Raw genomic sequence first — 27,670 nt, forward strand, 5'->3', positions numbered from 1 at the left:
AAAAGTTATTGAAAATAAAATTAAGGCAGAATGAAGTTCAGACAGATAGACATCTAGAACATAACATGACATTATTCACTGTAGGCGAGCAACAATATGTATATTTTATTGACGTGGCAATACCAGAAGACAGTTCAGATGACGACAAAGCGCATGAATATTGATGAAGCATAGAGATCTGGAGATTGAAAATCAATGAATTTGGAACAAACGCGCAACAACAATTTCAGTTTTCATTATAGGAGCTCCAGGACCAATATCAAGACAATTTGAAAAGCTTAATATCCCAAATATAAAACATTTTAACTCCAGAAAACGGCGGTATTTATTAATATCTATTCGATTCTTATGTCTTTGGATAACACCGCCCGAATGGATATCTGCCAGTCAAAGATGTGATTAAGTTGTTACAATTTCTTGCACGCTTTATCTGTGAACTCTGTTAATTGAATACAAATTATAATAAATATTGCCCATCGAAGAATAATCTGAAACCAACCATGGTCTTGTTATGTTTCAAAAATATCTTCTTTTTAAATATTTTGCATATAATAAAATTACATCAACTGTCTTCTGTTGGCGATTCCCTGAAGATTATTCATTCGTATCCAGCTTTTTCGGAAATCACCAGGATTTGCTTATTTATTTCTGTTCTGTTTAACGATTATTTGGCTATTAGTGTTAAGAGGTAAAACATATACTTTTTATTTGAATGCTGTTGTGAAGCTATCAAAAATGTGCTTTTTGTTTTTCATTCGCGAGTCACCAATATTACTGTGACAAAGATATTTGTGATTAGCTGTACCACGACACATAACGACGCAGTTTTGGAAATGTGGGCTGCTTATCTTAGTCTCCGTGGTAGTGTGATTTATTAATAAGTAGTAATTCGTCGAGTTCTTTTTCTTTAGTTTCTTTTTTGTTTATTACGAAATCTTTCCAGACATCTACAAAAAAAAAAAAAAAATGCTAATCAATTACAGTTTGATTATGAGAGCGCATAATCATATACGGAATCAGTAACCTTTCGCATTCATAGTGTGTTATTACTGTTTTTACTGCGATAACTGCGAAGTTAAAAAAATAAAATATAAAATGCATTCCCAACCAAAAAAAGTATATAGTTAATCATGTGAAATAGCACTCCGATTAATAAAAAGATGCAATTAGAAAACATAACATAAGCTTATGAAATTTAGCAAGTCATATTAGTTGATCACTACAGATGTTTTATATATTTCTTGTCACATTTTAACGAAGGAAGCAAACTGTAACAAGTTATTGGCATATTGTTCCAATTCAGTAAAGAAATCAGTAAAGTGAAGCGTGATTATGTCCAGTTTTTGCTCTAAATATGTTCAAGAACCAGTAATACCCTAGTTTGAATGATGTTATGGTGAAATTAAAGATGCCAAGAAATTATATTCTTTGTATAAGCAAACAAAGTTTGCCCGTGAAGTATATGTGTCTTCATGACTGGGCTACTTGTATATAGAGATTAATGACTTCACATCAATTGCCTTAGTATCCCATAATGCAAAGTACACCTCCCTTTCAGATATGTTTAATGCAATACGTTATGAGAAGGTCCACTACTCAGACTGGTTTCGACCTTTATTTGAAGTCTCATCAGTGGGAGCCAGCCCAGAATAAGTTATTATTAACATTAACATCTGATCTCTTTGGGTGCTTAAGGGTCAAAGCTGTATAACTGAGAGGAGACCTCCACATTGCCTGGTCAGTTCTCCGGAGAACTGACAAGGTTGTCTGACCTAATGTCCAATTCTCACCTTCTCGTGGTGCACCCTGTTAGGTATCTATCTCGATACTGAACGAATGAGGATGGGCTGGCAATTTGGGATTTAGAGAACCAAATTCTATTAGCTTAAACTAAAATATAAAATAATGGTGGTACAACATGACAGAATTTCATGCCGGCTGGGGTGTCGCCTGGGTAAACAAGCCCCCCCTCCCCGATGTTTTCTTCAGGGAACCAGGGCAAACAGCGAAAAGTCAGCTACTGGAATATATCTAAAAACACGCTGCAACTGAACATCACAGAGTTCAAGATCGGAATTAACAACATAAAAAGCCTGAATGGCAAAGAAATGGAGCTAGCTGAAGAATTAGATAAGTACCAGATCGACATAATAGAGGTGACCGAAAAAAAAACTGGTGAGATCTTTCTGAACAATAAATACAAAATGTTATATTCAGACAATGATAATCAAGGAAAAGAAGGAGTAGTCATAGTATTCAACACTAAATATGAAGCTAATCTTGAATGGCAGGCAGTCTCAAGTAGAGGGATATGGACAGATATCGGAATGGGGAACTGGACAGTGAGACTTATTTATGCCTATGATCCCAAAAGGTTCTACTAAGGTAGAAGTGAAGGAATTTTTTGAGTTTTAGAGAAAGCAACTGACACAATGAAAAAGGAAAAGTAGATCCTTGTTGGGGAATCTAAATAGCTGAGTTGGAAATAATTGTCAGACATACAAAAATATTTTGGGAAAATTTGGAGAAAAGAGCAAAGCTAATAATAATGGCAAATATCTTTTGGATTTCTGCTCAGGACATGGACTGGTTATTACACAATGTTCTAACATAAAATGTGCACAAATTCACATAGAAGAAGCAAGGAATAAGAAAAGATTCATTTTTGTTGATAGGGATGTTTACTCAGTTGTGCAGGATACTAGAGTGTACAGATGATTTGAAATTGGAAGTGATCACTATTTAGTCTTGAGCAGGATAAAATTGAATTTCACATTGAAAAGAAGAGCATGTAAGAAAGTTTTAAAGCGATAAAAGCTGAGCAGCTCTCAGATATGCACTGTAGACTAAAATACACAAACATTATTCAAGAAAAAATGAAAGTTTGAGAACAGGAACCAAACCTTTTAGATTCAGTGGCAAGCCCTGAAAAAAACATTGATTGGTTCAGCCAGAGAGGCATGTGGTGAGGTTGTTTGCAAGGATAGAAAAACCAGAACTTCGTGGTTCACACAGGAAGTTAAAGGCACAGTGAAGGAAAAGAAGAAAGCATATCAAAACTTCCTGGCAAATAAATCAGCTTGTGCTCTTAGAGAATACAGAGACAAATGTAATAAAGCTAAACACTGTGTAAAACTAGCTAAACAAAAGTCATAGAAAATAAACATCAGGAACATAAGAACATAGAAAATAAACATCAGGAAGATGACAAAACATTCTGGAGGTTGTTGAAAAAACTCAGAAATGGAGGAAAGAGTGCTGTAAAAGGAATTAGAGATGATAAAGGTGACATGAAAACTGGAGAAAAAGACCTCCTTGATGTATGGAGTAATTACTTCAAAAAATTGCTAAATGAAACAATCAATGACAGCACAGTGGTAAAAAATATTGACCAGGCATGCAATCAGGAGTACTTATCCATACTTGAAGTAGAAAAAGTCATCAAAAGCCTGAAATGTAAAGGCAGTGGGAGTAGATGATATTCGACCAGAAATTATTATTATTATCATTATTTAGGCCTCCAATGAGTCAAAAGACTCATCGCAGGGCGTTCTTCCTAGGAAACAGAAGTCTATCAAGACTCATCGCGGGAGGTCCATCCTAGGAAACACAAAGTCCATCACACCACTCCTTGACCGTTCTCGCTCTCACCACTCCGTCAAGCAATGCATTCCATGATTCTACCACCCTCCATGCGAAGAAACCACTTCTCATCCTCTTGCTCACAGTTTCCTTTCATAACTTCCAGGAATGGCCTCTTGTCATCACTCCTTCCCACTGTTCAACCAAGCGAAAGAACTCCCCACTGTCAACCCTGTAAATACCTCTCAACAGTTTAAAAGTCTCAATCATATCACCTCTCGTTCTTCTATCCACCAAACTCTGCAGTCCACAATCCCCTCAGTCGATCCTCATAACTAACATTGTACAGTCCTGAAACCATCTTTGTTATCTGCCTTTGTACTCTTTCCAGTCAATTTGTCCCCTTCAAATTTTGGGGAACCAAATCTGAGAACAATAGTCTAAGTGTGGTCTCACGGAATGATAAAGAGTTATCATTCTGTCTTATACAATGGAATGATAACTCTTTTATTTCTGCAGGTCAGCGTCCTTCTCATTATTGCAATGCATTCCATGGTGAAGATAACACAATCCTCTTTGTAACCTTCACCACCTTTGCAATATGTCCCCCTGAATTTAATCATCAACCCCAGATCTCTTGTCTCCCCCTACTTCCTCTAGTATAGCTCCTCGAATAGAGTATGCAGTGTCCCAAACCTCACATTTTGCTGCATTAAACCGACACCCTGATTCATTTGCCCATCTGTCTAGCTTATTCAAATCTTCTTGCAGGACTACCACATCTGCACTATTACTAATAACCCTTCCTAGCTTCACATCATCTGCAAACAACTGAATAACCCCCTGCAATCCACTGACAATGTCATTGATATAAAGGTTAAACGAACAATATAGATCCCAGTACTGAGCCCTATGGGACCCCACTTGTAACTCTCTGCCTCCTTGAAACTGCTCCACCATATATAACTCTCTGATACCTATCAGAGAGCCAATCTTGAATCCAGTTGACCAACCTGGCATCCAAACCCATGTGCAGCAACTTAATATCAGCTTATTATGTGGCACCTTGTCAAATGCCTTCGCTAAATCCAAGAAAATGGCAGCATATGCCTTTCCCTCATCTACTGTTCTTGTAACTTTATTATAAAAGGCTAGCATATTACTAAAACAAGATTGCCCCTTCACAAATCCATGTTGACTCTCACAGATAACATTACCCTCATCTGCCCAATGTTGTATACAATCCCTAACTAATTTCTCCAAGATCTTAACAACTACTGATGACACACAAACTTGCCTATAATTAGGCATTTCCAGTCTGCTACCACCCTTATGTAATGGCACTATCTTACCTTCCTTCCATTCTCTGAGCACCTTTCCCATAGCCAGAATTTCATTGAAAAGCCATGTCAAAGCAGCTGTCAGTTCCCTAGCACATTCTCTCAAAACTCATGGTGAAATACCATAAAGTCCCACAACTTTACTGACATCCAGAGTACTCAATATTTGGAACACACTCTCCTCTTGCACCTCTAAACCTCAAACCCCTCTAGTATTAAAATATGAAATAACCAATAAAGTATTCATTGAACAATTCCACTATGTCCTCTGTATCAGTCACTCTATTCCCATTTTTATCCCACAATGTCATTCTTCCACAGTCATTTCTCCTCCTGCTGGCCACATAGCTAAAAAATTCCCTAGGATTTTCTTTGGATCTTTGGGCCAATCTCTTCTCCATATTCCAGTATCACCTCCCTTACCATACTAGTCACTCTCCTGGCCTGTGTCTTATATTCTTCATGCATCTGCTCTTCACCTGTCTCTTTATATCTCTTCCATAGTCTCTTTTTCACATGCAGTTCCTGTTTAATATTGTTTGTCATCCAATTTACACCAAATTGTGTCCTCTTCTTCACTTGTGGAATACAGCTTACTATTGCTTCTAACAAATATTCCTTCACAATTTCCCAAGCACTAATGATATCTCGGCCTTCCAATTCCTCCCTCCATGAAACTTCCCCAAGTTGATGTCTAAGACTATTATAATCACCTGCCTTATAATACCACATATGTTCCCATCGCTTTTGATACTCCTGCATGTCTATCCATCTTCCAAGTCAAAACCACATGGTCACTCTCTCCAACTGGTGGGAGAGATGTCATCTCAGTTATTATCAAGTCTTCTGATGCTATGACTTCTTGAGGGACAAATGCCTAAGACATTTGTCCCTCAAGAATTCTAGAAATTCCATTCCCTTATTACTACATGCATCTTCCTCTCTCCAATTTATATTGCTGTAGTTAAAATCTCCCATAACAATCATTCTTCTTGCACTTGCCAAGCTGAACTGTTTAAACATCTCCTGGTCCACACCCCTCTGTGCTCCTTGGTTTGTAGCAACACCCCACTAAATATCCTGTCTTACCCATCTCTACCTCACGCCATATGCTTTCAAAATCATTAGTGTCAAAGCGTCCACTCTTAGAGGACATAAGTCGTCACTTATCATAAGCAGTACTCCACCACCATGCTTTCCCTTCCTATCTTACCGAAAAATGATATACCTGCTACTTCTATTCCTATTATTATATCCTCTTCTGTCAACCACGTCTCAGTGATCTCAATAATCTTTGGCCAGGCTGATGCTATCCGAGCCACCAATGAAGTATGAAGCGTAAAAATGGCACTGTTTCTATATCCATCATTATCCCCTCTAGACTCCACTGGGCTCAGTGTTACCTGATGTCCCCCTTATCCCAAGCACCCATTCCCACAAGAGGCCACCCCTGCTACCATCCACCTACCACATGGGACTGAATAATGTTGACTTATTTTAAACACGTAGAAAATTACTGTAAATGTATATTATGTCTCAATTATTTTCTGTATGTATTCGTGTGCATTAATAGATAGTCATTTAATTTTTAGTTACTGTATTGGCTCAAGTATGGAGGTATAAAAGTCTTACATTGGCTGCACTGCATAGTTCAGAAAGCCTGGAGAGAGAGCGACAAATTTCATATGATTGGAGTAGAGCTCTCACAGTACCCATATGTGAAAAGGGAAATAAAACTGAATGTGTGAATTACAGAGATATTTCCCTACTGAATGTTCCTGGTAAAATTTATGCAAGTATACTTAGAAACAGTTGAGAAGGATTGTGGAAGAAAAGCTGGGTGAAGAACAAGCTGGATACAGGCCAAATAGAGGCTGTCAGCATCAGATCTTGACTTTATGACAAATAGTTGAGAAATCGCAGGAATATAACGAAGATCTGTATTTAAAGTTTTGTAGATCTGGAAAAGGCATATGACAGGGTGCCAAGAGAGAGGCTGTTCAGTACGCTACAGTTATATGGTTTCTATGGGGCATTATATCAAGCAATACTTAGTCTTTATTTGATTTGTAAGTCAGCAGTTATAATTGAAAGATGTACATTATTCCCTCTGTTATTCATTATCTGTATGGATCATATTATGAAGGAAAGTTTTGTTAAACCTGATATCAAAATTGGAGATGTTAATGTCAGCTCTTTGCTTTATGTGGAACGATGTTATACTTCTAAATAAATCCGCTACTTCTGCAAGATTCACTGATTAAATTGAATAACTGTTGTAATAGATATGGTATGAAGGTCAGCAATAAAAAGACAAAGACAATGAAAATAGACAGAATCACTGAAAATGTCAACTGTGTTGTGAATGGAGAACCTGTGGAACAATTAAAACATTCCAGCTACTTAGGCATGATTTTTAGTGAAGATGGTAAATTCAATATAGAGATAGACAACAGAATCAGCAAAGCTCGTATGGTGGGAAGTCAATTGAATAAATTCATATGGAATAAGAGAGAAATTAGTCAGAACACTAAATTAGCTGTATACAAGACAGTGTTCAAACCAATTATAACTTATGAATCTGAGAGCTGGGTCAGAAGTAAAACACTTGACCAAAGACGAGAGACTGCAAATATGAGAGTCCTGAGAAAGATTTGGGGCATGAACAGATGGCATCAATGGCAATATCATATTAAAAACAAGGATATTAGAAAATAACTTGACATTGTCGAGCCTCACAACACCACTAGTGATCTTCCTAGTGGTGTTGTGTAGCTCAGTAGAAGTGGCGTTTGCACTCTACAGCACTTGACTGCACGAAGAAAGGATTTGGTAGTTCAAATCTAGTCGCCGACTGGAGGAAATTTTTCTAAACCTTTTTTCAGCTGGTTCCTGAGTTAGTCGATCTCTGGCATGGGCTAGCGGGTTTTTTTCTCCCGGAAATTTGGGTTTTTTGTCCCGTAAACTCAAGAAAATCGACCGTAGAACCCACACTATTTTCAGACATTAAAAATATTGTGTTAGGGTTAGAAACCACGAGATGGTGGCACTAGCTTGCCGCCTTCTTCACTGCGTACCGATGAATCAGTGATAGCCTTGGGCCAGCTATCTCTCTGATTGGCTACCAGTGGAGATTGAACTGCTCACTCAGTCCCCAAAGTTAGGGTAAACGGCCCCGCCTACTCCCTATACAGGAACAACATAGGCGTTAGCTGATTTTTTTTTTTTTTTTTTTCTTGACATTGTCAGCATCCAGGAATGCATTAGCAGAGCTAATCTCAGATGGTATGGTCACTTAAACAGAATGGGCGAGGAAAGATTAGCCAAACAAGTGGTCTCTGCCAGGTTGGCAGGAAAAAGACCCAGAGGAAGACCAAGATATAGGTGGATTGATATGGTCTAAAGTGCCTTAGAAGATAGAAAAGATAGATTGGAGGAAAATTGTAGATAGGAAGTTAGTAATGATGTAAATATTTCATGTAGTACTATCATACTGTACACCCCCTTGAGGATAGGAATGAGAGGAATTTGATGATGATGACATCTGACCTCCATGTACTCAGCAACTCGTCATGGGAGATATACACTATCACACAAAATGTTCATCCAACCATGCCTTAAACTGATTCAATGTATCTACATTCAAAACGCACTCACCAACCACTCTTCCGTATTAAGAACCTCTGTCGTCTACTCACACCCTCCTTATACAGCATCAGGGATTGCATTGTGTTCAGCTTAAATGTCTCAGTCATATCCCCTAACCCTCCCCCTCCTCTTCCTCCTGTTTACTAGGCATTGCAATTTACATTCTCTCAACCTGTCCTCATACTCCACATTTCAAAGACCACTGACCACCTAAGGGAATCTTTTCTGGAACCTTTCTATTGTATCCCTGTCACCATTAAAACCCAGTGACCAAATTTGTGCACAATAATCCATATGAAGCCTGATCAAAGCCTTATACAATGGCATCATAACCTGTTTATTTCTGCACGTCAGGGTCCTCTGCATCATTGCCATTATCTGATGTGATGTCTTCACAACTTGTGTAGTGTGGCAACTGAATTTCAGGTCCTTGTCCACAGCACTTCCAGATCTTTCATCTCCTCTACCTCCTTTAAAGTTTCCCCATCAAGTGTATACTTTGTATCCCATCATTGCTTACCAAATTTCAAAAACTTACACTTTGCAACACTAAACTGATATTTCCACTTATTTGCTCATCCATGCAATCTGTTCCAGTCCTCCTGTAAGGCCATACTTGACTATCTACTTGACTCTGCATTGCTTCCCTTGTTTTGCATCATCTGCAAACAGCTGCGTGTCACCAGTTAAGCCCATCCCAATATCATTAATATACAAATTGAACAACAGTGGTCCCAAAACTGATCCCTACAGAACACCACTAGTGATCTTCCTCTTTCAGGACACCACATCCCTACACAACTTTCTGATACTTATCTGACAGCAATCACTGGTCCAACTCTGAAGTCTATTATCCAATCCCACACAAAGCTCATCCAGCTATGCACTAAACTTATTCGGTGTGTCTACATTTGCAACACACTCATAGATTCTCAGATATACTATTTTTAGAATGATGTTATGTTTTTGTACAACTTGATTGAGCTTGAAATTTTAAAATTTTACATGTAACAGTTATAAAAATAGTAATTGAAAATCCAGTAATCTCTAATTCTTAACTTTTTTTTTTTTAATGTTTTGGCATAGTTTTGTGCATTGAAATTGCAGTGTAGCCAAGCCTGTTGCAATGAGGCCTAAGGATCATCTGAATAACTTATTAAAACCCTCACACTGTGGAAGGGATCTCAGATTCCCCATAGATTCAAGAAAGCTTGTAAGAGATTTGCCATATGATATATAATAGCACCTCAGCCCAGTAAAGAAATCTCAAATTGTGTTCTGTGTGTGGGACAATACATGGTTACAATACTGCATCATCATTAAAATTACATTAATGGACTAGGTATGCAAATTGAGGATTATCATATTTAGGTTAATTGGAAACACATTTAAATAATTAAACAATTCCAGTATTTTGCCTGTCACAGACATCATCTGGTGTGCCCAGACACTGTGTAAAAGTGGTTTGCATGGAATCATGATATAGTCATTTAATTTTAAAGTATAGATTATATTATGCAGTTAAAGTTGAATTGCAAACATGGAGTACTGTAGAAATGTACAAAAAGTCCTTTTTCACTTGAAGCATGTCTTCGTTACTGCAGTGTTGCATTACCATTGCTCCTTTCCCTCTGGCTAGTGTTTCAAAAAAATTCTTTGAGCTTTATAAACAGCTATCCCAGCCAGTGCACCATCTACAGCATTGTCTTGTGTACTCTAGTGAAATAGAAAATATCAATCCCATGGATTGATATTTTCTTAAATTGTATGATACACTCCTGCTTCTTTAAAATATAGATCAGTTTATTGCTGAAATAAGAAAAGGATCAGGCAGACTAAGTTATAATGAATGTGATGACAGCAGTGCAAATATTTTGAATTCCTCAGCTAAGAACTTAAGAATTTTAGTACATGCAGCAACTGCAAACTGACTGAAAACAAGATTTTTATTAGTTCAGATCAGTTTACTTTTTAAAGAATAGAATAGCAGTCTTGAATATATATATATAGGCTCATAAGGATCTCTTTTCAGAGATCCTTATCAGCCTATATTTGAGCATGTTTCCTAGAATTAAAATAATAAATGAAGTTTTCATTCTGTTTGATATAATAGGTGGTTAGAATACTCATCAAAGGATGAAGAATTTGATATTACTGTTGTACTTTGCTAGAGGTAATAAATTGATTTTTCTGTTTATTCTGTAATGATGCAGCAAACAATGTTCACATATTAAGCATTTAAAAAAATATATATGTGACTTCTTCCCATGAAAGGTAAAACCTAAAGTACATTGCTACCATGAGGCTTTTTCTTTCCAGGTTCCTTGTTAAGAAACCTGGAAAGAAAAAGCTTCAAACTGGACAGACCAAAAGGATATAACTCAAGAAGCTGCTTTTGGATTACAATTTTGGAACAGAAAACAAAAATGTCATATAAGACAGAAATACTTAATGCACTCATAAAAAATCCACCAGTTTAAATTACAATTAGTGGCAGTACAAATAAGATGAATTGGAATAGAAATCCAAAATTTTGGAAAATACACAATTTTTTCAAATCAGAAAGAACTGTGGAAATATAAATTTGGAGTAGCATTTATAGTAGACAGTGACATCAAAGAGAATGTTTTATATTTCAGATTTTGAATAAAAGATTGTGCATTAAGAATAAATTTTTTGATTTGTGGACTATAAATGCTCATGCTCTATCAGAACAGAAGGATGATATGGAAAAAAGGATTTTTTTTTTTTCTATAAAATAGAGTGGCTATATGATTCAGCACTTTCTAATGAATAAAAATAATCATTGGAGGTTTCAATTCCAAGGTTGAACAGGAAGATATGTATAAAGGAACGGTTGGAAAATATAGTCTGCATATCTACTCTAATGGTAATTGAGAGAAAATGATAAATTTTGCTGAAATTAAAAATTTTATATTCTCTACATTTTCCTTATAAAAATATCCATAAAAGAATGTGGATATTCCCCCCATGCTATACTACATTTAATCAGATGGATCCTTATAGCTAAAAGATAGAGTATAACAAACATAAGATCACATATAGGTGCTTACTGTGATTCAGATCATTATCTGGTAAAAATTAAGTATAGGTGCAGAATCTCAGTGGAGAAGCAAAATGAAATGAAGGCATGCAAAAGTTTAACTTGCAGAAGCCTAAAAAAGATGAAAATAAAACTAATTTCCAGCACAAAATTAAAGAAAATATCAAGGATGAAAATGTAGAAATCAGTTTTATTTTATTTTATGTTGCTCCCACCCACGAAAGGTTGTTTGCAAACCTATGGTATATTTTATACCATGGATTGCCTAAGGATAATTTTTTCCTATTTTTATATTTCTTATATTTTTTGTATTTTTAATTTTTTTTTTTTTTTTTTTTTTTTTACACAGTCCAGAAATCCTACTCTAGACATCAAACATGAAGCTTTTTCAAACCACTTCAGGCCTCCAGTAAGCAGAGGTGGTCTCATACTGGTTGATGAAATTCATCTCCCACCTAATATTACATGTATTAAAAAATGTACACATAATAATGTACAAATGGACATATATTAAAAATGTATTCTGAATATTATTATTATACGGCATCTTCATGGAGACCAGAGACTCATCATGGGAGACCCAAACTAACTATTCTACGCACAAAACCTGTCATACTTCTCCATAAACTCATTCACTCTCAGGGAACTCACAACTAATTCTGGAAATCCATTCCACTCATTCACTGCTCCGTGCAAAAACCTTAGCCTGTACACCCCCTACTAACCACACTCTTACACAACTTCCACAGATGATCCCGTAGTTCTCTATTTGTCCCATATTAAAAAATTTCCTTTGCATCAGTTTTATAAAACCTCTTTAATATCTTAAAAGTTTCTATCATGTCTGCTCAACTAAATATTGTAATCCACACACCTTTAGCCTATCTTCATAGGAAGCATTCCACAGACCTGTCAACAGCATAGTTACTTGTCTCTGAATCTTCACTACCACCTCATGGTCCCAAAGAAACTCAGGTGACCAAACCTGTGCACGGTAATCAAGATGCGGTTGAATCATAGCCTTATAAAGAGAGATAATAACTCTCCTATCTTTACTTGTTAGTTTGTATTTCAACATCCAATTTATCCTTCGAGCTGTTTTACCAACTTTTGCAATATGTCCTTTGAACTTCAACTATCTGTCCACTATTATCCCTGAGTCCCTAATCTAATCGATTTCCTGCAATCCAGAATCATAAATATGATACACCTAAAGGTTGCATATGGTATGCAACCTTTTCAACCCAAAGTGCATAACCTCACATTTTGCAGTTTATTTATTTTGTATTAGGTTCTCCCCTTTCCTCAACCGTCCCCCTTAAGACTGGTTAAGCCCTTCTAATGAGGTATTAAGTATGTATTTTATGACTGTAGATCTGTGTGTGTTCACAGACTGATTTGCCTGTTCTGAGGGACAAAAAAAAACCTGAGTTTCCAGGTAAAAAAAAAACCCTCTACCTCCGTATGAAAGAATTGCGGAAGTCAACAAGTTTGAGTACCTGGAATCCATTATTAATGTGAAGAATTGCTGTTCAGAAGAAGGTTAGGAATGGCTAAAACAACAGTCAGACTTGTCTAAAATCTAGAAGGATGGATATATCTCCATGGGAACAAAGTTGAGGATTTGGAATGCATTTGTTTTTCCAACAGCGACTTATGGATATGAGACTTGGAACCTAAAGAAGTCAGATAAGAAAAGGATAGCTGCTTTTGAGATGTGATGCTACAGAAGGCTGTTGAGGATATCATATATTGAAAGGTGTACAAACGAATGGGTGTTAGAAAAGATCAGTAGAACTTTGAGGTTCCTTAAGGATATTGACAAAAGAAAGTTAAATACTGAAGGTATTGATATTTGGAAACAAGTTTTCCAATCTAAGGGCTCTGGGTGGCGCAGCAGAACAAATAAATTTTCCCAGGACCTTAGGAGGAGGTAACTAGATTTTTGCAACTAAGGAATTGGCTCTACTCAGAGACAATCCCTTTGTTAATTTAATTTGCGCACCTGACAATCTAAGCGGCAGAAGTAAACATAGATCTCAATATAACTAAATTATAATAAAGGACAAGAAACAAAAATAAAATAAGAACAAAATAAAAGGTCATAACAATACAAATTAAAGAGTAGTGGCCCTACTACAGAACCCTGAGGTACTCTACTAGTCACCCTCATTCTTCTAGATTCCACTCCACCATATACTATTCCTCTGGTGTCTGTCTATCAGTCATTCCCCATCCATGCTACTAGCTTCACATCCATTCCCATTTGCTCCAACTTTTGTGATAATTTTCCTTGTAGTATTCTGTCAAATGCCTTTGCAAAGTCCAGCAGTATCATGGTGTAGCCATTTTTTTTTATCCAATTCCACTGTCACTTTATTATAAAATGTGAATGAACTGCCAGCATGGTTGGCTGAGTGGTCAGTGTATCTGCTCTCCAGCCAAAATGCTGGAGAGTAGATTCAATTCCCGCCATGGCATGGATGTTTGTGATTGTCTGTGAAAATACTAGTGGTGGTGGTGGGCAGTCGATGGTGTTGGTGTAGATGATGAAGTTCGCTGTAATTGGTGGAGATGGAGAGTTGTAGCATAGGTGCCCTCCCTTGATGAGTCTTTAGACTCCCTGGAAGTGTCACATAATAATAATAGGTATGATTTCTGGAAAAAATTCCATGTTAGTCCTGTAAATAAATATTAATTTTATTGCTATTTTTTGCCTATTTTTGTGAGAAGAATAAATTTGGACATACCTTTGTAGGATGTTCCTGGTTATCTTATTCAGTGGTATCTGGCATATGGAGATATATATTTGTACTACTGCTGAAGTATGACTGAAAGGAAGGGGGGGGGGGGTTTGGAGATGGAAAGATGAGAGGAGAATTGCAGGTGAGGCAAGAGGTATGTGAATTTTAAAACCCTGGTTTAAGGGTGGGCTGAGAATTCTTTGGGAAGAAGGTGAAAATAGAAAATTTTTGGGGGAAAGGAGGACAGAATATGATGGAACAAGATTAGGGATGGGAGCAACAGGGTGTGAGCCATTTCAACAGTGCGTCGTCTTCAGAGCTCGTGGAAAAAGTGGAAGCTATCCTCCACTTTTCCCATGCTATCTTCCGCCTTTTCCATGGTAGCCTCTGTGGTCAGTGAACTATGGTCAATCTGGTCTTGCAAACCATGTATTAGATGCCATTCACAGGATCTTCTGGAAGAAAATCACCATGCTCCATCATAGTAAATTTAAAAAAGAAAGACTGCTTTTGGAATCTGCAGTGGCATTTAGAAATCAACCTAATTTAAACAAATATGAATGCATAACACTTTCCAAAATTTGGGAAACAAAGATCATCAGAGAACCCAGTTTATAGCTTAGGCTGCCTGCACACATTTATAGAGGGCACACCACCTAGATAGCACTTCAGAGTCACCCTCATGTTTCATTGAATATTGCATTGTCTTTGTGTGTGGGTTACAAATGTTATTTGTACTCCCTGAAGATGTCTCGGTGACCGAGACAAAATATTGGAAACATCAAAATTAGTTTTGAATCCTTTCTTAGCGCTCACATAATATCCAACCCCATCCACTCTAGTTTGCCTATCAGCTTATCATGTGATAATCTATCAAAACGCTTTGCAAAATCTAAGCATACTATGTAGCCATTTGAACACGTAACTTGTAGGTCACGTGTTCAAATCCCACAGTGGGCGTGTATGTTCGCTAATATCATTAGGTGGGAGATGAATTTCATTGCTTGACTGCCCTTTTTTATTGAAGGCTGAGAAAAGATCTTTGTTGCTCTAGAGTAGTGGTCTTCAAACTTGAGACACCTGAGGAACCCTTGTTGGAAGTTTTTTTCTCCACTTGGTTAGACTGTAATAAATTTAGTTTAATCTTTTATCCAAGTGTAAGCAAACAAAGTTTGCGCCTGAAGTATCTTCAGGACTGAGGCAACTCATGGTAAGGGTGGACCAAGCTCTCATCACTACTTGTCTTGGTATCCCCCATAATGCAAAGCACATCTCCTTGTGGACATGTATAATGCTATGCATTAAGGGAAGGGGCCACTACAGAGACTGGTTTCGACCTTTATTGAGGTCTCGTCAGTGGGAGTCCCAGAGGTGGTGATACTAAGGTGGAAGCAATGGAGAAGTCATATTTTCCTATACGAGTTGCCAAAAGTAATATAAATATGACTTCACCATTGCTTCCACCTTAGTATCACCACCTCTGGGTCACTCCCCTGCTCACATCCTCCTTATACAGCTTCCAGGGATGACCTCTAGTTCTCCCTGATCTTCCGCCATTTTCTGTAATGGCAGAAGATCAGGGAGATCTTCCGCCAGTGATGACCTCTCCAACACTGACCCTTACTAACTTGTAGGTCTCTATCATATCAACCCTCTTCCGCCTATACACTAGACTTTGTAACTTGCATCTTTTCAACCTTTCCTCATATTTGACATTCCAGAGATCAGAAACTACCTTGATCAGTCTCTTCTAGACCTTTTCCAACATCTCTTCATCCTTTTGAAAACTAGGTGACCAAATTTTTGCATAATAGGCAATATGTGGCCTAATCAAGGCCTTATACAATGGAACAAGAATCTCTGTAGTTCTACAAGTCAGTATCCTCCACATCATTACCAGAATTCTTTTTTGTTGTCCTCACAATTTTGGCAGTGTGTCCCCTAAATTTCAGATCCTTATCCACTATCATCCCAAGATCTCATATTTCCTCCACCTCCAACAATATATCCCCACCAAGAATAAATTCTACATCCAATCTTTGTTTCCCAAATTTTAAAACTTTACATTTTGCAATATTTGACTATCAACTTATCTTGTGGTAATCTATCAAAAGCCTTTGCAAAATCTAAGTATACTACTGTGTATCCCTCTCATCTTCCAAGGAAGCCGTCACCTTACTTATAATAAGTAAGTAGATTACAAAAACATGACCTCCCTTTTTCATGCTGTCCATCAAAGATAATGCTATTGTTGTCAACCCAATTTGGGATCCTAGTTCTCACCAGCTTCTCCAACAACTTAACCACAACACCTGACACACAGATAGTCCTATAATTTGATGCTTGAGTACTATCACCTCCCTTATGAAGTGGCACAATCATGCAAGACTGTGTTGAGTTGCCAGCTTCCTGGTGCATTCCTTCAGAATATGTGGTGATATATTATCAAGTCCCACAGCCTTATTAGCATCAAGTTTGCTCAATTCCCCACATACCTCTTGCTCACGTACAGTCAGTCTCTTCTCCCCATCATCAACTGCTCTCGAATTTTCTATGATGTCACATTCATAAGAATGAAAGACCTTTATGAACTGCTCATTAAGTATCTCCACTATATCTTCTGCAGCAGTTGCTGCTCATACTTCACTTTTGCTACCCTTTTCGACCAAGTCACCTTCCTTGCCTGGTCTTTGTAATCCTCATGGAATTGGTTATTACCACTTCTCTTATGCTGCCTCCATAATGCTTATTTCTCTGTATCGCATGCTTAATCTCTTCATTCATCCATTTCACACCTATCCTATTTAACCTTTTCACCCTTGGAATACATTTAGATAGTTCTTGAATAACCTCCCAAGCTGCATTGATCTTTTCCAGCTAACTCCTCATTCCATGCGACACCTGCAAGCCATCTCCTGAGCTCCTCATAATCACCAGCTTTGTAGTTCCACATATACCTTGTTCTCACAGAGGGCCTCACACTGCTGGCAACCATCCAGGTACTCACTTCATAGTCACTCTCACCAACTGGAGGGTGATTTAACACCTCATTTATAATTACATCCTCTGTCGGATGAGATGATCAAATCCAAGATCCTCAATTCTCGTGTGCCCTCTGTTAATACTGTCTTAGGTAGTTGTCCCTCAACAACTAATAAAACTCAATTTCTTTACTTTCAGTTGCTATCTCATCATCCCACTCTATATTGCCATAATTAAAATCATCCATAATAAATTCATAAACTCATAAACTTATGAAGATTCAGATAATTTTGTATCAAGAAGTCACTTCGTGTTTCAAAACAGTTTACATAATTTTTTTGTACATATGAAATCCATAAATCGAATTTCAGAATCAGTGCATTTATTTTATCATTTACTTTAAATATTTGAGTTTTAGTTCCTTGGAGGGATATACAGTATTTACTTCTTTTAAAATTGAAAATATATCTGCAAGGTTTGCCAAAATCTGAATCCATATGTTTTCATGTAATTTTGAGCAATAATCATGTTTTGGTTGAGTTAAAATAGTTTTTACTTCTTTCAGCTCATAAAACCTACTCAAAATTTTTCCTCAAGATAGTGGAGTGAATGTGTGCAGAAAATGAGGAATTAAAGTGTGTTTCAGGTTGTGAGTGTGATATTTTTGTCAAATTTCAGAATGTAGAAAATAGTGATATGATAAGAAATTGCGAGGTTGTACCATAGAGCTGTGAGGGCATGAATGTAGAAAGTGTGAATGAAGGTATTAATACAGAGCAAATTAATGGTTTAACAGATAATAAAAAAGATGAGATAGATGCAATGAGTGAGATCGTGCTGTTGAGCAGAGCGATACATAGAGCAAAGTGGCAGCTGGAGCGTATGCACAGATGTCCACCGAGGGTACCAGCCAATAAAAAAAAGTATGATAGGAAAAATAAGAGTACGATTGTGAACATAAACAAAATGAAGGAGCGAGTGCTGTATGGAGATTCGTTAGTACGAGGTGTGATAGTAGAGAATTTGACAAAATCTTACGAACGTGGTGCGAACATTAAGGACGTAAGTGAGTCTATTAGGGAGCAAAAGCAAAGAGTGAAAGAAATGATAGTTGTGGAAGGTACGAATGATTTGAAAGGAGATAAAATGGAAATGATAGAGGACCTGAATGAATTGTTTGAGGTAGCAAAAGAAAAGAGTGAGAGAGTTAGAATGATTAGTCTTTTGCCGTGGTATGACAGTGAAGAGTTTAGGAGGAGGACCATAATTGCACATGACTTTATGCGTGGGTTATGTATGACGAGTGGTGTGGAATTTGTGGACGTGTGGAGTGAGTTCGATGGGTGAAAGGATCTATATAAGATGGATGGTTTGCATTTGAATGCGGTGTAAGGAGACTTGAAAAAGTGTTGTTGAATGAAGTGGATGTGCAGAATCAGGGAAACTAGATTTATTAAGGGGTGGGGGAAGTAGATATACAGACCTTAGGGAGGCAGTTGAGTGTATGAATGAGTATAATATGCCAGAGCGAATAAGGACAACAAATCAGAATGGGATAGTTGGTATAAGGCATCAAGGTAGGAATGGGGCCAACGGAGATCTGCAATTCATGTATACTAATGCTAGGAGTATTAGGAAGAAGAAGAAGGACGAATTATTGGCATTAGTGAAACATGGCTGATAGAAGATGACACAGCTAGTGGGATTGAATGTGAGAGGTATGGTGTGTTCAGGAGTGACAGGGAGAATAAAATGGGGGGGAGGAGTGTTATTGATAATAGCTGATGAGCTACAGCCAAGGAGAATAGAAGTGGAACCTGCAGGATGGAGAAAAGAGCACATTTGAGGCTATTTGGCACAAGATTGAAACTAGCAGAACAAAATATACAGTTGGGTGCTGTTATAGACCAGGTGATGGAATAGATGGTGGAGATAGTATGCATAAGCAAATAGAAGAAATGAGTGGGAGGAGGGTAATTATTATGAGTGATTTCAACTATGGTAACATTGGAAGGAGGAGAGGACACATGGGAGGAAGGAATTGGATTTTATGTGGTTATTAAGGAATAACTATCTGCGACAGCGTGTAATGGTAAATGCTAGGGGTCAGAGAGTGCTTGACCTAGTAATTGCATCTGAGGATCTGACTGTAACAAATATGACCACATTGCCACCAATTGGTGAGAGTGATCATAGGGTCTTAACTTGGGAGGTGGCTAAAGGTGTGGAATTTAGAATTAAGACAAGGTACATGTGGAATTATCGGGCTAGTAAGTATGACAAGCTTAGGAGTTTGATTGGTTCAGTGCCATGGCATGTAAAACTGCAAAGGCTGGATGTTGATAGTGCATGGGAGGCAGTTAAGAAGTGTTTGCAGGAGGCAATGGCTGACTGTATATTGTAAATTAGAGTCCGAATAATAAATCAAGTAGGGATTAAATGGATGAATAACACCATTAAGCTTGAGCTGCAAAAAAAAAAGAAACAACTGTGGAAGGAATTTAAGGAGAAAGGTGATCTGCAGGCACATGAACGATATAAAGCTCAGGCCAGAAGGGTAACAAGTGTGGTAAGAAAAGCAAAAGCGGATTATGAAAGAACATTAGTCATGCAGGCTAAAGAGAATCCCAAACAGTTTTTTCGATATGTTGCAAGTAAAAGAAAAAATGTATATGGCAGAATGATTTTAAAGAATGCCGATGGTAGGGAGGTAACCGAATCAGTTGATATAGTAGAATTACTGAGTGAGCACTTTGCAAGAGTATATCATCCTGGTGGTGACGTTGCAGAAATGGAAGAACCAACAGCTTATACGGGAATTGTGGTGAATGAAGTGGAGGTGAATAGTCTGTTACAAAATCTCAATGTCAATTCATCAATTGGCTTGTTGGATGGTTTACCAGCTTGTCTCGTACAAGAAGTGGCTAAAGAATTGTCAGTGCCTTTGACCATTTTGTTTAATTTGAGTCTCGGGTCTGGGTTAGTCCCAAGGGGGTGGAAAGAGGGGAAAATAGTTTCACTTCATAAAGGAGGTTCCAAGACTGCTGTTGAAAATTACTGGCCGATCAGCATATCAGGAATTGTTGTCAAGGTCTTGGAGAAAATAGTCAAGAAAAAAATGCAGGATTGGATAGATGAAAATGGGATACTGTATGAGGGACAACATGGTTTTGTGAAGGGTAGATCATGCCTCAGTAACTTGCTCACGTTTTATAACACAGTGACCACTGAACTGGATAAGGGTAATGGGATTACAGTGATTCTACTGGACCTTGCTAAGGCCTTGGACAGGATACCACAAGGAATTCTAATCAGTAAACTGCAGCATGTGGGGATGGATATAGGGTTGGTGAGATGGATAGGAGGGTGGTTGATGGAGAGATATCAGAGAGTGGTTTATTCAGGAGTAGAGTCCAAAAGACGGCCTGTGACTAGTGGTGTGCTGCAGGGTTCTGTTCTCGGACCACTACTTTTCAATTTGTTCATTAACGATATAGGAAAGGATCTGAGAGGAAGTGTTCACTTGTTTGCTGATGATGCAAAGTTGAGTAGAGCAATAGTGAGTGCACAGGATGTCAAAATTTTGCAAGATGATTTGGATAGCTTGGAGGACTGGGCTAAGGAAAATGGATATCAATTTAATGTGGCAAAGTGTAAGGTTATGCATTTTGGGGTGAAAAGATTAGGAGCAGTATATCACATTGGTGGAACCGTACTCCAGGAGATTGATGAGGCTAGGGATTTGGGAGTGTTGGTGGATAGGGAGTTGAAGTTTAGGGGATACATTGCAAAAGTGGCTAAATCAGCTCATCAAATCACTTGGTTGCTGAAAAATGCTTTAACAAGCAGAGACAAACAGGTTATTGTTCCTCTGTATCGAGCCTTGATAAGACCCCATCTAGACTACTGTGCCCAGATATGGGCGCCAGGGTTTCTTCTCGATGGGGGAGGAGTTGGAGAGGATCCAGAGACGAGCGACCAAGATAATAGCAGGACTATGGAATGAACCTTATGAGAACAGGTTGAAGATTTGTGGGCTGCAGAAATTCGTCGATAGGCAAAAAAGGGGTGATATGATTGAGACATTCAAATTACTGAAGGGTTTCTATAAGATTAATTCAGAAGATATTTTTGAGAATAGGACTGGTAGTGAGAGGACTAGGGGCCATCTATGGAAGCTTGGTAAGAGTGTGGTTAGCAAGGGTGTTAGAGCTAGGTTTTTTACTTGGAGAGTGGTAAATGAGTGGAATAAGCTGCCAGAGGCTGTTGTTGGTGCCATGACTGTAAATGAGTTCAAGGTGAAGTATGATAGATACTGTGTGAATGTTGAATAGTTCTTGACATGATGTTGGGCCTCCCTCGATGAGTCTAAGGACTCCTTGGAGCTGCCCGTAATAATAATAGCCGGTGTGCTTCTGCATGTAGGAGCAATCTTTTTTGAGAACTAAAAAGCTCCTCACAGAGTAATGAGAATAATCTTGAGTTTTATCTCCCTGGATTTGATGAAATTAATGATTTTGTATCATCTAAAACATCTTTCATTTTCTTATGAATTTGTTTTGTAATGAGAGCACGGTGATGCAGAAAATATTGAATATGTGGGGCTGTTGTTTTTATTCTTGATGTGACTCCTTTTTTTGCATCCAATAAAGATTGAGCTCCATCAGTACAAATGTGAAACATAATTTCCAAGATATTCCATGTTTCTCCATATATATATATATATATATATATATATATATGGAGAAAAAAAAAATATATATATATATATGTAGAAAGTTTTTTAACTTGGGTATATTATGTATTCAAGATACCAAGTAATTTTATATAAATTTGGTTTTAATCCTATTTCTCTCTCTCTCTCTATATATATATACACTTAAATCATTAAAAATGTTTTTGCCAGTAACTCTATCCTTAAGAGGCTTGCACATAAGAATATCCTCTTGGACAGTTAAGTTAAAAACATGACGTACCAAAATAATGATTTTAATTGTTTTAGTGCCATTTTAAAGTGCCATATCTCTAACGTGTCTAGCAACTGCTGTATAGAAAGAGGTATGCTGTATTTCTTTGGCATATTTCTCACCAATCTGACAGGCAATTAGATCTTTGGTGCAAGGTTTTATTAATTTTTCTCCAATTTGCAATGCCTCCACTTTAACAATATGATAGCTAATAAGGTAGGAAGCCTCAAGTGATTTTTCATTATCGCTTAATGTGAATTTTGAAAAATATCTTTTCTTGCTTTTGAGCTTTTCATATTTATGCTTAATAAATTCAATATTTTTGTATATCTGTGTATTATTTCTGGAAAGATTCCTATGTTACTCCTCTAAGTAAATATTATTTTTATGGCTATTTAGCCTATTTTTGTTTAGGAGTAACCCTTTTTATCATGTCATTGGCTTTTTACTCAATTTTTAGGGCATTACTGATGTTTCAAAGACAGATATGTGAAGAATATATAAGAATAATAATTCAGACATACCTTTGTATGTTGCTGATTGTCTTCTTATTTAGTGGCATCCGATGTATGGCAGTATATATTTATATGCTGTTGAAGTATGACCGAAAGGAGGGGGAGTGGGATTGCAAATGTGCAGATAGAGAGATGTGGGAGAATTATTGGTGAGGCAAGAGGTATGTGAATTTTTTAAAAAAAAACTGGGTTTTTTAATGGTGGGCAGAGAATTCTTTGGGAAGGAGGTGAAAGAGAGAAATTTTTGGGGATAAGATGAAAAGGAGAAAGATATGATGGGATAAGATCAGGGTTGGGAGTAACGGGATGTGAGCAGTTTCAACAGTGCATCGTCTTTGGAGCTAATGGGGGAAGCAAGGCTATGTCATGCCAGCTTGGTGTTTTTGTCTTTGGTGTATCTGTGTTGTTCTCTATTGGTAGGAGTCGTGACCTAATATTTCAATATTTTTGCCTTTCAAATGCAGATGGTTACTCTATATGTCTTCTTAATTTTGCAGGATTTAGACTACTATTGCTTACAGATTTTTTACATTCCATGCATACTCCATTTGGCTCATTTTCATTTCTGGTCCAGTAAATCCAAAACTTAAGCAGCTTTCATCATATTTCCTTTTTTTTTAGAACCACCTTCATTTAATTTCTGTTTTTTAACAGGCCCTTCATGCATTTCTGAAATGGCTGTTAGGCATGTTGAGGTTCTGGAAGTAGTGTAACGGTTGCTATTTATAAGCTTGCTTGGTTACTGCGCCTTTGTAACGATTGATGTCTGATGCGTTATTGTAATATCCTTATTCTAATTGGCAGTGCGCTTTTGCTTTCATAATCTTTCTTACTTATTCTATTGCATACTATGTTTATCCACCTTTCGTATTTACTAGTCATATGCCTGTGAACACTGGAAAATTTATTTGTTGAGACTGCACCACCAGTATTTCTATAACGGCATAAGACTCAGTAATGCGTCCAGTAGATCTCTCTATCTCTTACTAGCATAAAATTCCTTCACTAAAGTTTACATAAACAGTCGTGGTTCTCAAGTATTTAAACTATGCTTTTAATGCCTTAGTTGTTTCCTGCTCACAAGTCTGAGTTTATTTAGGAACAGTGCATTGTAAAATAAATGATCAGGTGACACTCTATTGACATATAAATAAAACACATTTATTTATATTAATATCAAAGTACATTAAACTACACAGGCCTGTGTAGCTCAGTGGAAGTGGCGCTTGGTTGCTTGAAGTCAGACTTAAGTTCAAGTCTAGTCGCTGACTGGAGGAACATTTTCTAAGCCTTTCTTCGACCGATTCCCAAGTTAGTCGATCTCTGGCACGGGCAAGCGGGTTTTTCCTCCCGGAAACTCGGGTTTTTCATCCCGTAAACTCAAGAAAATCGACCGTAGAACCCACATTATTTCAGACATTAAATATATTGTGTTAGTGATAGGGACCACGAGATGGCGGCACATTTGAGCCATCTCTCTTCACTGTGTACCGCTTAATTAGTGATAGCCTTGGGCCATCTATCTCTGATTGGTACCAGTGGAGATTGAACTGCCCACTCAGTCTCCAAAAGTTAGATAGGGCTAAATGGCCTCGCCTACTCCCGTATACGGGAATAAAAAGGCGTTAACTGATTTTTTTTTTGATTAATTAAACGATAGGGAGGTTACTCTCTCTACCTATCTGTTAGGTTTTTCTTTAGCATAAAGAAACAAACTTTCCCCTTTTCATTATCAAATAACTATGCAATATAATCACTCAATTACTTTTCTGCTTATTAAATCAAATTATTGAAACTCTAATATACTCACAAGGAGATTAGCTAACTATGCCAAGTTATTTCACAAATCTTATGCCAATTATTAACATGCCAAATGACTCTCTTATGGACATTTCTTATTACTATTAACTTGATTCTTATCAGTCCATCTATAATATATCTCCTAATTTATAAAAGGGAATGTACAACAAAAAAAAAATGGAACAAACTTACAGGGGCTCTGCATCACACACTTATCCAAAGGTCTTGCACTAAAGTTCTTATGCCTTTTCTTTCATCTCAGATGTTAGGCTTCCTTCTGGAATGTCTGGCTTCAGCGGCATCTCGTCAGAAAAATTTGAGGGCTTTTTGACTGCAATCTGCGGTACACGAATAGCTCAGGCAAAAGGTTTCAGCATACGGGCAAAATTTCTCCAGCGCGTGAAGTTCGCTCTGCAGCTATTGGCTTCGGTTGATTTCCCGCAGCAAAAGACTTCTGACCAACACTTGGCTCAGGTATTTACATCTGCTGTTCTCTCGTCATTCCCATTTTTCTCCTCTGGTGTGGGCTCGCCGTAACGCCTGGTCCTCTGGATCCTACTCCTGGTACTTCTGCCTCTAATTGCTGACGATGATAACTCTGCCTCTTACTGCCGCTGACTGGCTCCTCTCGATGTTCGGCTCAGTCCCTTTTTATTATACCTTCTCCGGGACCTTGCACGAAAGGTTGTAACCCCCCCCCCCCGAAGAATATGGCACAACTCCTTGATCTTCAGTCAAGACTGACCCATTCTTTTTTCTCCTCTGTGCACTCTTTTAATCCTATCTTGTCGGGCAGTAGAAATTTGTCTGTTTATGCGCAGAGCTCGTAAGCAACTTTCTCATACACTTAAAACGTAAACCACTTTCTTATGCCCTTACATAGAGCTATTATACAAAGTTCCGGTGGCAAAGCATTGTCTTTGTTTTTGACACTCTAAAAATTTTTGTTAAAACAGTAAGTACAGTCAATTCCCATAGGGTTATTTACAATAATATTTGGCATAAAACATATAGAGACAAACAAAGTTATTTTTATAACATTCTCATGAGACTTGACCTCTGTAAAAAATCAATGTAAAGCATAATTGGTACTTCCAAGCTACATCGAGTTTTACAGTAGATAGTTAATCAATTGCAGATGTTGCTTATGAATTTTCATGTTTTTCTTCTATTTGTTCAGCTTTCTGTTTAAGTTTTCCAATTTTTAACCAAAGGTCTATAGTGAAGGGCAGATTTAAAATTCTTTAATTAGTTGTTTAATTATCATCGATTATAAAATCTGTTCCATTTGATAAGTAAATTAATGTGAATGAAGACTGTACCTCTCTTTTAAACGAAACAAAGGAATAAAGATCTTACAATTTCACTCTGATCATAAGTAAACTGTCACTCTTAGCTAACCAACAACAACTGCTTTTAAAAAAAAAAAAAATATGTAGAAAGAGAGATGTTGGGAGCAATATCTGGACTTGCAATACAAATTGTGTTCCCCTTAAAAGTGAAGTGCATTTGTCACTGCACTTCACTTTTCACTATATGTTATGTTATAAACTCAACACTAAAGTCACTTATTTTGATGTTTTGCATTTGTGTCTATGAGTGGTTGACCTAGGAATGGGTGAACTACTCAACTAGGTATTACTCTTTCATGCTTCTGGTAATGGACAGCCGATGCCTCACATCTCAATTCAAAAATAATACTTTTAAAATTATTTGACACAACAAAAATTATCTATTTATATTTCTGAATTCAAATTAATCCCACGGAACCCCTGGATGGTTCTCGCTGAACCCTAGGGTTCTGGGGAACACAGTTTGAACATTGTTGATCTAGAGGAAGGTTTCTGGAGTATCTGACCCTTAGCTCACCAATGGTACCTTTTTGTTTCCAATTTTTAATTTTTATAAATAAAGGCAAAAACATTTTTTGTATGCTGTTCTTCTTCTTCTTCCTCCTTTCATGAATCTAGGCCAGGTAGCCTGTTTCGATCTCATGATATAAACCCTTTGGTTTATAGTTCATCTTCTCTGTCATGTGCCATTCATTCTAGATGTTCTTTTCTTTTGGTTCTGTATTTTTCTATTGTTTCCATTATTGGTGCATGGTTAGTTCCTTTAGTATGTTCTCCTTATATATTTCATTTCTGCTGCAATGATTTATTTATTATTTTTTTCTTATTGTTTATGCTTCACTGCCATATAATAATATGGCAGTGAAGCATGGATAAAAGCACTGAATCATACAATAATATGATTTTTAATCATACTGCTAAAACTTGTCACTATTTGAACCTATTATTTTGCTATTGCTATTCTGAGTCCTGATTCTGTTAATAGCTGGCTTTAAAATATCCTCTTAATTTCATTAATATGATTCCCATAGTTTTTCCTCATCCTTGGGATGCAGCAATGATATTATATAATATAATCTGGAATTATATAATCATATAATTCTATGTAATTTAGGTACTCTTCATTCTCCACCTACTGACAATTATCATATACAGGTAACTCTCATTATATGCGATTTCATTATCTGCATTATTGCTGTACATAAGGAATGCCTCTCTTTCCTCTACTAGATGTGGAAGCTTCCATGCATGCACCTTGTTTACTACTCTCTCTGTCTGCTGTGTTCAGTGGCTCGGTGTCCATTTTGTGTCCCTACTGCATTATTGGTCTATGTGTTATATCTTTTTATCTGTAAATAACTTCTGTGCCCTTTCAGCAAGATGTCTATCAAGAGAAAAATAAAGGAAACTAAGAGTGAAAAGAAGAATATGAATAAAGACCAAGTGAAAAAAAGGCCCAGAAAATCCCATTTTTCAGAGGTGAAGTTGGAAGTTCTGAATTGGTTTGATAGAATTGACATTCTGTGGACTGAGTGATTCTACAGTGATAATGGCTGATACAATTCATAAGGGTGCTCAATTACCTACATAAAATTTGCATGTCATGCAGTTGAGAAAATAGAACAGATGTTGGCTATATGGATTGAGCATCAGAACTAGCACATGCCTTTGTCTGG

The 27,670-nt window shown here is 37.3% G+C and overlaps 1 protein-coding gene across 2 annotated transcripts in view; it reads left to right on the forward strand.

The window, feature by feature from the left end:
* The first annotated feature begins 549 nt into the window (after nucleotides 1-549).
* LOC150105632 (actin-binding Rho-activating protein-like) overlaps nucleotides 550-27,670 on the forward strand; it is an 84,607-nt gene continuing 57,486 nt past the window's right edge. Inside the window, exon 1 of one of the 2 annotated variants that reach the window (XM_090394275.1) lies at nucleotides 550-688. The gene's annotated coding sequence lies outside the window, so the exon portion shown is untranslated. The remainder of the gene's footprint in view (nucleotides 689-27,670) is intronic. The other variant, XM_090394276.1, reaches the window with a different exon arrangement.

Source organism: Typopeltis vanoorti, chromosome 6 (assembly GCF_054136105.1).
Source record: "Typopeltis vanoorti isolate ZY-2024b chromosome 6, IOZ_Tvanoo_1.0, whole genome shotgun sequence".
Classification (NCBI taxonomy): domain Eukaryota; kingdom Metazoa; phylum Arthropoda; class Arachnida; order Uropygi; family Thelyphonidae; genus Typopeltis; species Typopeltis vanoorti.